General features: G+C 42.7%; 1 protein-coding gene across 6 annotated transcripts in view; it reads left to right on the forward strand.

Annotated features, from left to right (window-relative positions):
- RHOBTB1 (Rho related BTB domain containing 1) overlaps window positions 1–16,431 on the forward strand; it is a 141,944-nt gene that overhangs the window by 58,079 nt on the left and 67,434 nt on the right. For 3 of the 6 annotated variants that reach the window (XR_011074464.1, XM_068547483.1, XM_068547486.1), the window contains exon 1: window positions 14,490–14,734. The exons of 1 other annotated variant lie outside the window; for it this stretch is intronic. The gene's annotated coding sequence lies outside the window, so the exon portion shown is untranslated. Of the gene's footprint in view, window positions 1–13,921; window positions 14,016–14,489; window positions 14,735–16,431 lie in introns of those variants that run through there. 2 more of the 6 variants (XM_068547487.1, XM_068547484.1) reach the window with 2 other exon arrangements.

A 16,431-nucleotide genomic window follows, 5' to 3' on the forward strand; every position in this document is an offset into this window, starting at 1 on the left:
TGTATATATGAGTAACTAGAAGAAATTATAACTAAGGAAACTTGTGAAGGTCTTATCATTCACCTTTATTATAAACCATTTACTTTGGGCTTTCTCGCCCACAGAGACACGACACTTTCACCAAAACTCCAGGCTCCTCTAAAGTTGATCTGTGATGGGAAGTGAGATTTTGTCCCTGGCCCCAGGTGTTATCGGCTTATGTTTACAAGCTAAAGGACTAGACTCCTGCAATGTTGATCACGACGTGTTTAACTGCTTATATCACTCACATGTGATTCAGTTAACTACTTGTTCATAAAGCGGGAAGTTTACCAAGTAGTAAATCAGAGGTCCTGTGAAATATTAAGATAAATATAATATTTACAGAGCTAAGGAGCGATTGCAGTTGTGTGCACGAGACATGGTCTTGACTCCAGAGCAAGGAGTCAGGTCCTCAGCGCTTTTAGACAAGGAACCATGATGAAAGCAGAAGTGATGACAATTTAGAAAAAGCCTCACAATTCAGCTTTTTTCTAGGGACTGACTGGTAGGCCTCCTTCCAGGTCATTGGTGTTTCTAAAAAAATCTGTATTCCTTTTAAGGTGGTATCTATACATAAATTAGTGTACTATGCACTCAATTACTTCAGAATATTTACTTCCATGTGGCCAGAAGATCAGGGTTAGAATTCTGGGTTAGACAGAATTCAGGTTCCTCGTCTGCTAACACACAGCAAGTCACTTACCCTCTAGTAAACTTCATTTCCCCATCTCTCGAATTTTGAGATAATAATGCTCAAGGTTGTCATGAAGATTAAGTGACATGTATATTAGAGATGCTTGGTAAGCAGAAAAATGTGATATGAATATAGGTGGAATTAGTTTTCTGAAATAAGCTGTGTGTGTGTGTGTGTAGTCCATTTATTTTTCTAGTTTCTGCATGTAGTTTAGCTCACTTCTAGGGAAATGCAGCAACTACAAGTCCCTGGCAGAGAAAAACCTCAAATCTCAAAAACTAAAACTTCTACCTTATGGATAGAATTTGGCATAGGCTATTCTGTATAAATTCTGTATAACACAGTCAGCATTTGGGGCTGAGTTGTGGGAATGATATAGTTCCTATAAGACTGATCTTTGCTACTCCCAAATCCAAGGATACCCTGTGCTGTACAAGAGTTTTAAATGGCTTCAGGATGAGTCATTTTACACTTACCAGTGTGTATAAAGCTTCACATTTTACAAGACATTTTCCACAAACATTATTTCATTTAGTCTTAACAACTTTTTAGAAAGTTATTATTCTCATCTTCATCTTACATATGGAAATTTGAAATGCAATGGATGAAGGAACCAGCACAGAATTACATGACTAGTTAGTGGGATGGCCAAAACACAATTCCATTTTCCTACTCTTTCCACTACTCTTTGCTCCCTTTAATGTGTTTCCGTTTGGGGTTTTTCATTTGTTTTGTTGTTTTTTGTTTTTTAACTTATGTCATGAAGAGAAATACAGTTTTGTATTTTTTGTATGAAACAGCTGGTCGGGCAAGATAGCCTTAAACATGCTATGACACATAAATCTTGTCATTTATTTGTAATTAGGTAAAGTTGAAGCCTACTCTAACACCTTTTGTAATATTAGGAACATAGCTTATTTTGAACAAATGTCCCTTTCAAATGCAGATTTTTTTCCCAGTACAGAACCCCATTTTTACTTTTTTTTAAAAAGCAAAGATAATGTGCATTAGACTACTGTGTTTTTCTTCTTTCTAGAGGTGTGACATACCGGGGTTACGATTAGCAACGCCATACTAAACAAACCCAGACAGAGGCCCATAAAAGCTGTTTGCTACCTCCTCTTACACATGCTGAACTAGACCAGTGGAACACCACCTTGGTAAGAGAGATTCTGACAGGGAGATGAATGTAGTTAGAATTGCCCAGCCCGCAAAACCACATATTTACCAAACTTGCCCCACCGTAACAGAAAACCTAATGAAGGGATCCATGCAGAAAGGATTTTATGCAAACCTGCACAAATACATTTAACATGCTATAATCAAAGGATACCTTTTTGTCTATTTCCAACACATGGCCTATATCCACTGGTGCCCAGTAATACAGGAACTCGAATGTAAAAAGCATTTTCACCTTCATAGAACTGACACCTAAAAAGCACACTATATTTAACGCTTCTATCTTTAAATGGGTAACCAAGGAAATGCCAAGACTGGATCCACCAGATTACCCTGAGTGTTCTCCTATAAAAATACATATATTTTTTCAATCATACTTTCAAAAAAAAATAGCTTCTCCTAGAAGCCGCATCAAGGACTAGTTAATTTACACTTGTAGCTTTTAGGTAAAGGATAATCTCCTTCAGTTGATTCCCACAGGCAAGACTAGCTCGGATTTCCCCAGAAAATAGGAACTTCAGAGACCACAAGGGCTGGTTTGAGTAACACCTGAGATAAATTTCTCAAGTAGTCAAAACCCCACACAGCTGGGCTCCTGGGGCTAAAGGGTCTTCACTCTACCCAAGTGAAAGCGATTTGGGCAAAGCCTGCCTGTGGTATTTGGGACAGAAAGGGTTCGTGATGGTACGTAATTCCATGTGGCTATAATGACACGAGAGCTGGCGAGGGGGCCCCAGACGCAATGCTCGACGGGCCCCAGAGCAGTCCGACATCTGGGCGAAGCACCTACCCCGGCAGAAGTACTTAAAGATCCTGAATACAAGAAAGAGTTTCAGGAGACACAGAGGGCCCCGGCGGATCAGGTCATTTTCTTTTAGATCCCGCAATACTTTGCATTAATCTAGAGCCCCGAACAGGGGCTGTCTTACCTTCTTCCTGCCACCGTTCGCTGGAGCCGCAGACAGCCCCTCCTGCCAGCTAGGTCCAGACAGACGCCACTGCCTGCAGGTGGGAGCCAGAGCCCCGGTCCTCCCGGGCAGCCAGCGTGCAAGACGATTTGTACGGGACGAGGAGGTCGCCCCTCAGGCAATGCTTAAGTCCGGTGCCCACGGGCCTCACTCTGTTCTCTGGTCCAGAAGCATTTCTTCAAAAGCCAGAAAACCCAAAAACATGAGACAGCATGCCACTCACTAGGTTTCCAGCCACCATCTCTTTAGAGTACCGCAAAGCTGTTGGCTGTTCCACATTAACACCAGGAATCTGCTCCAATAGCTGTTTTTCAACATCGTTCTACCAAACACGTCTCTCCTTAAAACACGGGCACGTCTTCAAACGCCGGTAGTGCTTGTCCGTGAAATTTCTCCGTAACACCTGGAACTCGCCACCCAGGATAACGTCCTCTCAACAGCCAAGTACAGCGTCCTACCGGGCATGCAAGGAGAAGGAGACAGACGAAGCAAGGCCGGCCGCACTCAGGCTTCTGCTGCAGGCGTAGCTGCGTCGAGCACGCCCACACGTCGCCGGAAGAGGCGTCTGCGGCTGCGCGGAGACCAGACTTCCGCTACTTGCGCTGCGGCCACGTGCGGGCCGGGCTTTGCATATTGGTTACCGACAGCTGAAAACCAAGTTCATTAAATAATCCTGAAAGACCCTCTCTATAGGAGTTTTATGTAAACACTTGAGAATACTTAATGTAAATACCTGAGAATATTCTCTATAAAACGGATGGCAATAGAAGTGTTGAACGATAGTGACTGAACTGAAAACGGAGTTATCTTAAGGTAGCATTTAATTTGCAATTTGCAAATTCTGTGATCCCAGAATATTTTTTATGTTTATTTTTTATTTTTTTTTCTTATTAGTCATCCATTTTATACACATCAGTGTATATGTATACATATACAATCCCAATCTTCCAATTCATCACACCATCACCGCCACCCCCTGCCGCTTTCCCCCATATGTTTTTTCTCTACTTCTGTGTCACCATTTCTTCTAGGCAAACCAGTTCATCTGTACCATTTTCTAGGTTCCACATATATGTGTTAATCTACGATATTTGTTTTTCTCTTTCTGACTTACTTCACTCTGTATGACAGTCTCTAGATCCAACCACGTCTCTACGAATGACCTAATTTCTTTCCTTTTTATGGCTGAGTAATATTCCATGTATATATGTACCACCTCTTCTTTATCCATTCATCTGTCGATGAGCATTTAGGCTGCTTCCATGACCTGGCTATTGGAAATAGTGCTGCAATGAACATTGGGGTGCATGTGTCTTTTTGAATTACGGTTTTCTCTGGGTATATGCCCAGTAGTGGGATTGCTGGGTCATATGGTAATTCTATTTTTAGTTCTTTAAGGAACCTCCATACTGTTCTCCATAGTGGCTGTATCAATTTACATCACCACCAACAGTGCAAGAGGGTTCCCTTTTCTCCACACCCTCTCCAGCATTTGTTGTTTGTAGATTTTCTGATGATGCCCATTCTAACTGGTGTGAGGTGATACCTCATTGTAGTTTTGATTTGCATTTCTCTGATAATTAGTGATGTTGAGCAGCTTTTCATGTGCTTCTTGGCCATCTGTATGTCTTCTTTGGAGGAATGTCGATTTCGGTCTTCTGCCCATTTTTGGATTGGGTTGTTTGTTTTTTTGATATTGAGCTGCATGAGCTGTTTATATATTTTGGAGACTAATCCTTTGATGATTCATTTGCAAATATTTTCTCCCATTCTAGGGTTGTCTTTGCATCTTCTTTATGGTTTCCTTTGCTGTGCAAAAGCTTTGAAGTTTCATTAGGTCCCATTTGTTTATTTTTGTTTTTATTTCCATTACTCTAGAAGGTGGATCAAAAAATATCTTGCCGTGGTTTATGTCAAAGAGAGTTCTTCCTATGTTTTCCTCTAAGAGTTTTATAGTGCCCGGTCTTACATTTAGGTCTCTAATCCATTTTGAGTTTATTTTTGTGTATGGTGTTAGGGAGTATTCTAATTTCATTCTTTTACATGTAGCTGTCCAGTTTTCCCAGCACCACTTATTGAAGACACTGTCTTTTCTCCATTGTATATCCTTGCATCCTTTGTCATGGATTAGTTGACCATAGGGGCGTGGGTTTATCTCTGGGCTTTCTATCCTGTTCCATTGATCTATATTTCTGTTTTGGTGCCAGTACCATATTGTCTTGATTACTGTAGCTTTGTAGTATAGTCTGAAGTCAGGGAGTCTGATTCCTCCAGCTCCGTTTTTTTCCCTCAAGACTGCTTTGGCTATTCGGGGTCTTTTGTGTCTCCATACAAATTTTAAGACTTTTTGTTCTAGTTCTGTAAAAAATGCCATTGGTAATTTGATAGGGATTGCATTGAATCTGTAGATTGCTTTGGGTAGTATCATTTTCACAATATTGATTCTTCCAATCCAAGAACATGGTATATCTCTCCATCTGTTGGTATCATCTTTAACTTCTTTCATCAGTGTCTTATAGTTTTCTGCATACAGGTCTTCTGTCTCCCTAGGTAGGTTTATTCCTAGGTATTTTATTCTTTTTGTTGCAATGGTAAATGGGAGTGTTTCCATAATTTCTCTTTCAGATTTTTCATCACTAGTGTAGAGGAATGCAAGGGATTTCAGTACATTAATTTTGTATCCTGCAACATTACCAAATTCATTGATTAGCTCTAGTAGTTTTCTGGTGGCATCTTTAGGATTCTCTATGTATAGTATCATGTCATCTGCAAACAGTGACAGTTTTACTTCTTCTTTTCCAATTTGTATTCCTTTTATTTCTTTTTCTTCTCTGATTGCCATGGCTAGGACTTCCAAAACTATGTTGAATAAGAGTGGTGAGAGTGGACATCCTTGTCTTGTTCCTGATCTTAGAGGAAATGCTTTCACTTTTTCACCATTGAGAATGATGTTTGCTGTGGGTTTGTTGTATATGGCCTTTATTATGTTGAAGTACGTTCCCTCTATTCCCACTTTCTGGAGAGGTTTTATCATAAATGGGTGTTGGATTTTGTCAAAAGCTTTCTCTGTATCTATTGAGATGATCATATGGTTTTTCTCCTTCAATTTGTTAATATGGTGGATCACATTGATTGATTTGTGTATATTGAAGAATCCTGCATCTCTGGGATAAATCCCATTTGATCATGGTGTATGATCCTTTTAATGTTTTGTTGGATTCTGTTTGCTAGTATTTTGTTGAGGATTTTTGCATCTATATTCATCAGTGATACTGGTCTGTAATTTTCTTTTTTTGTAGTATCTTTGTCTGGTTTTGGTATCAGGGTGATGGTGGCCTCATAGAATGAGTTTGGGAGTGTTCCTTCCTCTGCAATTTTTTGGAAGAGTTTGAGAAGGATGGGTGTTAGCTCTTCTCTAAATGTTTGATAGAATTCACCTGTGAAGCCATCTGGTCCTGGACTTTTGTTTGTTGGAAGATTTTTAATCACAGTTTCAATTTCATTCCTTGTGATTGGTCTGTTCATATTTTCTATTTCTTCCTGGTTCAGTCTTGGAAGGTTATACCTTTCTAAGAATTTGTCCATTTCTTCCAGGTTGTCCATTTTATTGGCATAGTGTTGCTTGTAGTAGCCTCTTAGGATGCTTTGTGTTTCTGTGGTGTCTATTGTAACTTCTCCTTTTTCATTTCTAATTTTATTGATTTGAGTCCTCTCCCACTTTTTCTTGATGAGTCTGGCTAATGGTTTATCAATTTTGTTTATCTTCTCAAAGAACCTGCTTTTAGTTTTATTGATCTTTGCTGTTGTTTTCTTTGTTTCTATTTCATTTAGTTCTGCTCTGATCTTTATGATTTCTTTCCTTCTGCTAACTTTGGGTTTTGTTTGTTCTTCTTTCTCTAGTTGTTTTAGGTGTAACGTTAGATTGTTTACTTGAGATTTCTCTTGTTTCTTGAGGTAGGCTCATATAGCTATAAACTTCCCTCTTAGAACTGCTTTTGCTGCATCCCATAGGTTTTGGATCATCGTGTTTTCATTGTCATTTGTCTCTAGGTGTTTTTTTATTTCCTCTGATTTCTTTAGTGATCTCTTAGTTATTTAGTAACGTATTGTTTAGCCTCCATGTGTTTGTGTATTTTACGTTTTGTTCCCTGTAATTGATTTCTAATCTCATAGTGTTGTGGTCAGAAGAGATGCTTGATATGATTTCAATTTTCTTAAATTTACTGAGGCTTGATTTGTGACCCAAGATGTGATCTATCCTGGAGAATGTTCCGTGCGCACTTGAGAAGAAAGTGTAATCTGCTGTTTTTGGATGGAATGTCCTATAAATATCAATTAAATCTATCTGGTCTATTGTGTCATTTAAAGCTTGTGTTTCCTTATTAATTTTCTGTTTGGATGATCTGTCCATTGGTGTAAGTGAGGTGTTCAAGTCCCCACTATTATTGTGTTACTGTCGATTTCCTCTTTTAGAGCTGTTAGCCGTTGCCTTATGTATTGAGGTGCTCCTATGTTGGGTGCATATATATTTATAATTGTTATATCTTCTTCTTGGATTGATCCCTGGATCATTATGTAGTGTCCTTCCTTGTCTCTTGTAACATTCTTTATTTTAAAGTCTATTTTATCTGATATGAGTATTGCTACTCCAGCTTTCTTTTGATTTCCATTTGCATGGAATATCTTTTACCATCCCCTCACTTTCAGTCTGTATATGTCCCTAGGTCTGAAGTGGTTCTCTTGTAGACAGCATATATATGGGTCTTGCTTTTGTATCCATTCAGCAAGCCTCTGTCTTTTGGTTGGAGCATTTAATCCATTCACATTTAAGGTAATTATCGATATGTATGTTCCTATTACCATTTTCTTAATTGTTTTCGGTTTGTTTTTTTAGGTCCTTTTCTTCTCTTGTGTTTTCCCACTTAGAGAAGTTCCTTTAGCATTTGTTGTAGAGCTGGTTTGGTGGTATTGAATTCTCTTAGCTTTTGCTTGTCTGTAAAGGTTTTGATTTCTGCATCGAATCTGAATGAGATCCTTTCTGGGTAGAGTAATCTTGGTTGTAGGTTCTTCCCTTTCATCACTTTAAGTATATCATACCACTCCCTTCTGGCTTGTAGAGTTTCTGCTGAGAAATCAGCTCTTAACCTTATGGGAGTTCCCTTGTATGTTATTTGTCGTTTTTCCCTTGCTGCTTTCCATAATTTTTCTTTGTCTGTAATTTTTGCCAATTTGATTACTGTGTGTCTCGGCGTGTTTCTCCTTGGGTTTATCCTGTATGGGACTCTCTGCACGTCCTGGACTTGGGTGGCTATTTCCTTTCCCATGTTAGGGAAGTTTTTTATTATAATCTCTTCAAATATTTTCTTGGGTCCTTTCTCTCTCTCTTCTCCTTCTGGGACGCCTATAATGCGAATGTTGTTGCATTTAATGTTGTCCCAGAGGTCTCTTAGGCTGTCTTCATTTCTTTTCATTCTTTTTTCTTTATTCTGTTCCGCAGCAGTGAATTCCACCATTCTGTCTTCCAGGTCACTTATCCGTTCTTCTGCCTCAGTTATTCTGCTATTGATTCCTTCTAGCATATTTTCATTTCAGTTACTGTATTGTTCATCTCTGTTTGTTTGTTCTTTAATTCTTCTAAATCTTTGTTAAACATTTCTTGCATCTTCTCCATCTTTGCCTCCATTCTTTTTCTGAGGTCCTAGATCATCTTCACTATCATTATTCTGAATTCTTTTTCTGGAAGATTGCCTATCTCCACTTCATTTAGTTGTTTTTCTGGGGTTTTATCTTGTTCCTTCATCAGGTACATAGCCCTCCACCTTTTCATCTTGTCTATCTTTCTGTAAATGTGTTTTTTGTTCCACAGGCTGCAGGATTGTAGTTCTTCTTGCTGCTGTCCAGGATATATTTTTGAAGGAAAAAAAAAAATCTCAAAACTCAGTAGTTAAAAAAATCCAATTACAAAGTAGGCCAAAGAGATGAACAGATATTTCAGCAAAAAGAGACATGGGACATGAGATGTTCAACATCATTAGTCATTAGGGAACTCCAGATTAAAACCACAATGACTTGTCCCTACAAAGCTACTGAACAATTGAAAACAAATTTTTTTTAATACTGATAATACCAAATTCTGGTGAGAACTTGGAGAAACTAGATTTCTCATACATTACTGGGAATGTAAAATGGTACAGCCACTCTGGAACATAGTTTGACAGTTTCTTAGCATATGACCCAGCAATGGCATTCTTGGGCATTCATCCCAAAGAAATAAAAAACTTAAGTTCACACAAATACCTACAATACAATGTTTACAGAAGTATTATTCTTTTTTTTCATTTTATTACTGCAATAAATTTATTTAAATATGAAACATGACATCTCTACTCAGAATAGAAAACCAGCATCACTATAACACATAGACAGTAACTCTTATATTTTATATGTATGTACTTACATGTACAATTTTTTTTCACACACACACACTGTATTTTATTTTTACAAGAGATAAATAGACTGACATCAAGCATTGTAAATGGATGACCACAACAAAAGCAACAATGATTGCATTTACCAAACACGAAACACACTCATACTATGTCATAATATTGACATTCAGTCCAGTAATCCTCCACTGTAACAGCTCCTTTACTTTGCAATGAAAATTGATTTGTATATTCTTTGCCTCTGAGTCCTTGTGGGATTTTTTTTTTTTTAATTCAAACAGAAAGTCACAAAAATTATAATCAACCTCATCAGTTCACTCAGTCCCATGTAATTAATATTTTTTTATCTTGATCTTTTGTTAGCACTTTTATGAGTTCATCAGTTTTTCATTAGAGTTCTGAAAATGCTTATTCATTCAGTTCAGCAGTACAGTTACCAGAAACCTGTACTTGTCAGTCTTTTCCATGAATTCCTTGAAGATGAAACCCTTTTATAGGAACATATTTGCAAAAGCATCAGAGTACACCCAGAACTGTCTGTAAATGATAAAACACTTAAAAATGACCACGGTTAAAGATTTGATGAAAGTTCATAATAATGCAATTGACAAGGAAATTTAGTTATTTCTGAGATATACATTTTAAAGTAATAACTAGAATTATGACTTATAACATTATACCAGAACATATAAGATTTTTAGAAATTTCATGTAATGTCTGAAACATTTATATTAACATATTTCCATACAAATAACCCAATGAAAGTTTAGTATTAGTTGTTTTGTTTGTTTTTTTATACTGCAGGTTCTTATTAGTCATCAATTTTATACACATCAGTGTATACATGTCAATCCCAATCGCCCAATTCAGCACACCACCATCCCCACCCCACCGCAGTTTTCCCCCCTTGGTGTCCATATGTCTGTTCTCTACATCTGTGTCTCAACTTCTCCCCTGCAAACCGGCTCATCTGTACCATTTTTCTAGGTTCCACATACATGCATTAATATACGATATTTATTTTTCTCTTTCTGACTTACTTCACTCTATATGACAGTCTCTAGGTCCGTCCACGTCTCAACAAATGACTCAATTTCGTTCCTTTTTATGGCTGAGTAATATTCCATTGTATATATGTACCACGAAGAAGTATTATTCTTAATGGCAAAATACTGGAAGCCACTCAAAAGTCCCTCAATGGGAAAACGGATGAACAAATTCTGGTATATCCATCCAATAGAAATTTACTTATCAATAAAAAGAAATGAACTACTGATATATGCAACACCCTGGATAAACCTCAAGAGCATTCTGACTAGTAAAAAAAATTTTTCATTCAATCTCAAAACATTACATACTATATGCTCTTACTAACATAAGCCTCAAAATGTCAAAATTCTAGAGATGGAGAAAAGATTAATGGTTGGTGGGGGGATGGAAATACCAAGATTTAGCATGAAGGAGTTCTTTTATGATGATGAAACTGTTCTGTATCTTGATTGTGAGAATTTTTTTTTAATCCTGTGACTTCGGTAAATAATTACCATAAAAGGTAGTCAAAAGTTTTTACCCCACTTTTGTGCAGTACAATCCTGAGTGTTTAAATACACAGTGTTGGTTTAATTAAGCTTAAGTACCAAATTTTTCTTTTATTTTTGGCTGCGTTGGGTCTTTGTTGCTGCGCTTGGGCTTTCTCTAGTTGCGGCGAGCGGGGCTACTCTTCATTGCAGTGTGCAGGCTTCTCATTGCGGTGGCTTCTCTTGTTGTGGAGCACGGGCTCTAGACGCATGGCTTCAGTAGTTGCAGCACACGGGCTCAGTAGTTGTGGTGCACAGGCTTCAGTAGTTGCAGCACGTAGGCTCAGTAGTTGTGGCTCTTGGGCTCTAGAGCGCAGGCTCTGTAGTTGTGGCGCACGGGCTTAGTTGCTCCGTGGCGTGGGGGATCTTCCCGGACCAGGGATCGAACCCGTGTCCCCTGCAGTGGCAGGCAGATTATTAACGGCTGCACCACCAGGGAAGTCCCACCAGTTTTTATATTTATTAAAAGTGAATGGTATTGATTTTATTAGCAAGCCACAATTTTAGTATACACATGTGGATTATTTTGTGGTAATAACAAGAACAGGGCAATAACAAGATTCATGACAGTGCTTCAGAGGATTATTTGCTATTGTTCTTTTCCTTTCCTGTTTGCAAAGTATAGTCTGTACTCATTTTGTCCAACTTTTCTAGAATCCTGAGTTTCATGTGTAAAATTTGGGGGCTACATAGCACCATTGTGGCAACCTCTTTCTCAGATCACTGCCCTGGTTAGGAAGGACTTCCTAAAACCATGACCTTTCCTCTGCCACACCTGAATTATTGTTTACACCAATTTATTTTCCTGGACATTCTTCCGGTCATTTTCCCTCAGATGCAGGCCATCCAACTGGGTGATTCCATAATGATTGTTAATTCTTTGCCCCCTGGAGAAGAAGCATCCTTTGGAAGGCCTATCTGAGCCTTGGTGCCCCCTAGGAGTGGAGGGCAACGTCTGAACAGTTGCCTACCAACTGGGGTCTTTGTATAGGTGTCCTTCTGGTCCTACGACCTACCTGCTGCTTAAACAAGGCATTTAATTCCTTTTAATTTAAAACTGAGGAAAGAAATTGAGAAGAGGCAGGATGTCAGAAAGCCAATTAGCGGTAAAATAAGGCCTTAGCACAGGCTGACCCAGGTGCAAATGCAACTGTCAAACTCTCAGGAAACTGCCTCTGTGTGCCTCAGTTTTCTCATCTATAAAATGGTTATGTGAACAATGGCATCTACCTCATCCGCTGTTGTGAGGCTTAATTGAGACAATGTGTTTGAAATCTCCTAGCCTAACCCATTGCCTGCCACATGTGAAGGCCATAATACACGTTGATTCCTATTTCTTTTGAAGTTTTACACTATTTCTTAGCCCCTCAGGGCAGTTTGAAGAGAAATGGCTTGCAAGAAAGAGAACTGATTGCTAGGAGTGAACAGGGTTAATTAACTTTTCCCAAGAAAGAAATGTGTTCCTGAAAAAAAATGTATAATATATTGATTAAACCTTTCAAAATGGAGTCACTTTTAAATAGACTAAGCAAAGTCTGTTTTGTGCCAAGCAAATGATCACCCCCTCATGTATCTGTGTTGAAGTTCTCAGAGTAGATGCCCGTACTTGACTTTTCATTATCCTCTCCTCTGGGTATCAAAGATTAGGGACTAATCATTCCATTCCCAACAGACAGTTCAGTGAGGATGGCTTAAACAAAGCAGGTTGCCCTTAATAACTTTCCTTGTAAAAACACTGAATTTCACTATATTCTTGGGTCTCTGGGAAATTCAGAGAGCACCAGGCAAGACTTGGTCTCCAAAGGGAATATAAACTAGTGAGGAAGAGTAGGAATATCCAATGTAGTAAAACTCATCTGGGGAGCCTAGGAAGGGAGAGCATCTGGGAATCTGAAGATGGTTTCTTGGAAGAAACTGAGGGACAGAAGGGTATGTTTCCATGTATAATTTTTTCTAATGTTCTGTTTCTTGAGGGGTAACACAAAGAGACAGCCTTTGCAATAGAATGTGGGTCCCTCTTTCCCAGCCCTGCAAACCTTCAGGAACCCATTAGCTGAGAACTCCTTGAGGACTAAGGACACATTGTTGCCATCTTTGTATCCCCAGCCCTTAGTACACAGCCTCCTCGGTGAAGGTTTATTAAATGAACAAGCCCCTTAAGGTAGCTGAACACATCAATACCTTTATCTCCTAATTGCCTCTTTATAATAAGCTGGGAATAAGGAGGTTTAAAACAGTAATTTTAATAGGCTGACTGAAAGCACGTTGAGGGCCGGCACCAGGTTGGTTGTGTTCGCTGTCACCTCCTTAGAGCTTGACAGGGTACCTGACACACTGTATGTAGACACTAAATAAGTACCTTTTACGTGCGTGCATGAAAACTGCCCCTGGTCCTGTCCTCAAAGCTCAAAGTCGGGGCTTCCCTGGTGGCGCAGTGGTTGAGAATCTGCCTGCCGATGCAGGGGACACGGGTTCGAGCCCTGGTCTGGGAAGATCCCACATGCCGCGGAGCAACTAGGCCCGTGAGCCACAACGACTGAGCCTGCGCGTCTGGAGCCCGTGCTCCGCAACAAGAGAGGCCGCGACAGTGAGAGGCCCGCGCACCGCGATGAAGAGTGGCCCCCGCTTGCCGCAACTGGAGAAAGCCCTCGCACAGAAACGAAGACCCAACACAGCCAAAAATAAATAAATAAATAAATAATAATTTAAAAAAAAAAAAAAAGCTCAAAGTCGGCCTGGAAGAGTAAGAAAGAGTTCACGAGGAAGGGTGGACTGTCGTGGGCATCCAAGAATTCTGACAACCCACGAGCGGCCAGAAGTCAATTTCACTTCCTCACTCAGCCATTTGTAGGCGGTTGTAAATCGCCTACTTACTCGGGTCGGGGGGATGCGGGGGCAGCCCGTGTGACCTTACCGCCCCCTGCGGGGACCCCCACGAGCCAAGTCACAGAGGAAGCTAACCCAGAGCGGGGAGCCGGCCAACACGTGCAGCGCCCAGGGGAGGAGGAGGCTGGGCTAACGCAGCCCTTAGTCAGCAGCTGGGCTCGGTTTTGAAACAAAAGCCCATGTCCTCCCTCGGAGTCCGCGGCCGGTCAGCTCCTGGGGGGAAGAAAACCATGCTGCCCAGCCGGTTAGTGGCCCAACTTACTTTTCCGGAGCCTGGGACAAAGGGCCAGCAGTTGTAAGGGAATGGGTGGAGTGCTGGGGACAGAGGATAGGGTGGGGTGGAGTGGCGCGGGGGCCTGCCCCTCCCCGCCCGGCCGCTAGCGAGCGGGGCTGGGGTCCGCCAGGCACTGCGCACGCCAGCCCCCGGGCAGTCTGCCTCCGAGCCCGGGGACCCCGGGTCCGCGTCAAGCGGAGGCACCTTTGCAACCCGCGCCCCAGCGCACAGACACACCAGGCCCAGGTTTCATGAATGAAATCCAACCGTGTGGCTATAAATAGCCGCGAAGGCTGCTAACGTCACGGAGCGAGCGGCGGCCGCCAAGGCGGCGGAGCGGGGTGCCGAGCGCTCTATTCCTTCCGGCCGGCCAGCCAGCCTGAGAGCCGGGTGGGGGCGGGAGGAAAAGGGGAGGGCTGGGGGGCGGCGGCGGAAAGGGGCGAGCCCCTCCGGCCCGGCACCGGGAAGAGCGGCCGCGGCGCCGGGCGAGCCCGGGAGGCGAGGCAGTGCCATGCTGCCTTTGTGCAAAGTTGGGCGGCGGGCGGCGCGCCGCGCGCAGGGGCCCCGCACACCCGCGACCGCGCGCAGCCGTGGCTGCTGCTGAGTGGCGGGGGCCAGCGCCCCCCTCGCCCCCCCCGCTCCCCCAGCCCTTGAAGGCGGAGAGAGCTGGCGTCTCGCTCGGCTTCAGGGTAGGTTCTGTGTCGTGAGTGCGCTATGCTGTGAAACTTCTTCTCCGAGCGGCCGCCGCGGAGCCCCGCTCCACCCGCCCCGGCCCCGGCGGGTGGCCTGTGGGAGCCCCGGGCCGCGCGCCACGCGGCGGGCAGCGTCCCGAGCGAGAGTCGTGGCACCGAGCTGCTCTGGGAGCCGCCCTCGCCTCTCTCGCGAGGCCGGGAGCCCCGCCATCAGAGGCAAGCAGAAGAGATTCCTAGGAGCGCCCGTCCAGCCGCACCCCTAACTTGGGGCTGAGAAAATGCACAACAGGCACCCTTAGCAGGCGGGCTGCGCCGGGACGGCGCGGGGGCGGGGGGCCGCGCAGACCAGAGGCTCTTTTCCTTGGAAGGACGGTGGTGGGGAGGGGGATACCCGAGCCCCTTGGGCGCTTGCACGCCCCCCGACCGGTCAGCCCGGAGTTCGGCGCTCCCCACCACCAGCCGGTCGGTGTCCACGGAGTCTGTTGTGAGTTGCTGTGACAACAGTAGGAGCTGCCATGAGGGGCTGGCAAAACACCTTACCTTGTCCCTGCGCGCTCAGCTTTCGGGGAGAAAAACGGGGGGTGGGGATGTGCAGACAGGGAATCCAACCCCTACGACAGAAGACGAAGTGGAAGGAAGGCCCAACTGTGTAAAAATGGACCACCCGATCCTACTGTTCGCTCTGCCGTTTCTACCCTCAGCAGTATCAAACATCTCAACTGAGGTGCACTGTCAATATTTAGACTTGGACAAGCCAGAAAGTTAGAGGGGAGCGCCAGGCGCAGGGTTCTGACTTGGTTTTGCACGTCAGCACACGAGCTGTGCCTTTCGAGCTGGCTGCACACGTTTGCTGGGGTTGGGGGCGGGGAAAGGCACGAAGATCGGTATATACACAAAGGCACCCAGACCTAGGAAGACCTAGGAAGTTAAGACCAGAGGAGTCGCCTTGACTTTGAACTTCCCCCAACCCGTGCTGTTCGCGCAGCTCTGTTGAACCCCAGCCAGACGCTCAGCTTGAGGTTTCACTAGTTTGGGGCTCCCCACCACCAACCGGGGCAGTGCTGCATGTTCTACACCGTACTGTGGGTCCTCTCTAAGCTGCAGAAGTATGTTATCAGTAGTTTTCATCTCTGTATAACTGTGCTCTCACTATCAGCAGATATAAATAGCCAATAGGCTGTGTGTGTTTGATTTCAGCAAACGCTAGGCTTTTCTAAACATACAGATAAGTTTGTTTAAAAACACTCTTCAGAAATTTGGAATTATATTTCATTTCCGGTAACTTTGTAGATGCCCAAGAGGGTCACTGATTGCTAGAAAAGAAACACAAGCTCTTTTCAATGTAAATAATGTCTACACACCGCTCCGCAGGTGAAGTGGGCAGCAAATTATTATTCAACTGAGTTTCCTCTGAGATGCCTGGATTGTATTTGGACGTATTCGTGGGAAGGGGATTTAACTTGTTCATCCCAGCGTGGAAGACTTGGAAAACTCAGTCGGAAGCAATGAAATCATAGTACTCTTAGCTTGCCCCGTTGATTGTTGTTTTGAGAGGAGCGTAAATTTAAGTACATAGGGGTTATGTGTGATCAAAGAGGTGGAAATAGAAACATAGGTAGCTCGAGGTCACTGGCACAACAGCGTAACTTATTAACTATACAAATGTAATCAAATAGGAAAAACCAGAACCATTT

This window comes from Eschrichtius robustus, chromosome 7, assembly GCF_028021215.1.
Source record: "Eschrichtius robustus isolate mEscRob2 chromosome 7, mEscRob2.pri, whole genome shotgun sequence".
Lineage (NCBI taxonomy): Eukaryota > Metazoa > Chordata > Mammalia > Artiodactyla > Eschrichtiidae > Eschrichtius > Eschrichtius robustus.